The sequence below is a fragment of the Galeopterus variegatus genome, unplaced genomic scaffold (assembly GCF_000696425.1).
Source record: "Galeopterus variegatus unplaced genomic scaffold, G_variegatus-3.0.2 Scaffold6505, whole genome shotgun sequence".
Classification (NCBI taxonomy): domain Eukaryota; kingdom Metazoa; phylum Chordata; class Mammalia; order Dermoptera; family Cynocephalidae; genus Galeopterus; species Galeopterus variegatus.
In genome coordinates, this window is record NW_007732616.1 from 87,851 (window position 1) to 89,324 (window position 1,474).

The 1,474-nt window shown below is 43.4% G+C and overlaps 1 pseudogene; it reads left to right on the plus strand.

The window, feature by feature from the left end:
• LOC103606344 overlaps positions 1-1,474 on the plus strand; it is a 31,441-nt pseudogene that overhangs the window by 713 nt on the left and 29,254 nt on the right.

The following is a 1,474-nucleotide window of genomic DNA, read 5'->3' on the forward strand; positions in this document are numbered from 1 at the left end:
CGGCAGCCATGGATATCATGATGGCTATGGTGGGCCACCCACATGGAGATGATTTTGGCATGCTCTTTGGTGCTGGCCGTGTGGCTGGTTGTGGAGAGTGTCCAATCCCTGGCTCTACACCCTGAGTCCCTGGGTAGGCCCCAAGGCACTGGCACAGTGTGCCTGATTGCAGGAGGGGTGTCCGGTCCCCTTCTCCATGCCCCAGGTTCCTGGGCAGGCCCTGGGTCACTGGTGCAGTGTGCCTGGTTGTGGGAGGGGGTCTGGTCCCCTTCCCCATCCGTCCATGGGAACCCTATTAGTGGTCTTGCTGTCCTGGGGACCACCAAAGTCCTCTTCTCCCCTTCCACCTCCAAGTAATTCCATCTAAAGGACACAGCTGAGGCTTCTACAGGCTCCTGCTCCATGCATTCCAGCATTAAAGTGGCCGGAGCCCGAAACACTGAGAACAGGTTTTTCTTTCTTTCATTGTGGTTTCTCCTGCCTTCATGATTTCCATAGGTCTCTCCTCCTCTTTCCCTGAGCTCCAGCAGCCCCAGCCTGGCTGATACATTTTTATAGTTGTCAACTGGTCGACTTGTGGGAGAAAGTGGGGACCATCTATTCACCATCTTGACTGGAAGCCCCACTTTGTCTTTTTGATTACAGCCAATCTAACTGGAGTGAGATGACACCTCAATGTGGTTTTAATTTGCATTTCCCTGATGATTACTGATGTTGAGCATTTTTTCAAGTACCAGATGGCCATTTGTATGTGTTCCTTCAAAAACTGGTCAACTCCTTCGACCATTTTTTAATTGGGTTATTTGCTTTTTTACTGTGTAGTTTTTTGAGTTCCTTGTGTATTCTGGACATTAATCCCTTGTTGGATGTATAGTTTGCAAATATTTTCTCCTATTATGTAGGTTGTCTTTTCACTCTGTTGATTGTTTCCTTTGCTGCACAGAAGCTTTTTAGCTTGTTTTAATCCCATTTAATATTTTTTCTTTTGTGCTTGTGCTTTTAGGGTCTTATTCATAAAGTCTTTGCCCAGTGCTACTTCTTGAAGTGTTTCCCCTATGTTTTCCTTTAGTTGTTTTATAGTTTCAGGTCATGTAATTAAGTCTTTAAATCATTTTGAGTTGATTTTGGTATATGGCAAGAGAGATAGGGCTAGTTTAATTCTTCTGCATACAGATGTACAATTTTACCAGCAACATTTATTGAAGAGGTAGTCTTTTCCCCAATGTATGATCTTGTTGCCTTTGTCAAAGATCAGTTGGCTGTAAGTATGTGGGTTGATTTCTGAGTTCTCTATTGTGTTCCTTCAGTCCAAGTGTCTATTTTTATGCCAGTACCATGCTGTTTTGGATATTATAGCTTTATAGTATAATTTGAAGTCACATAATTTTGTGCCTCCAGCTTTATTTCTTTTGCTCAGGAGTGCTTTGGCTATTTGGGGTCTTTTGTTGTTCCACATGATTAGGATTTTTTTTTT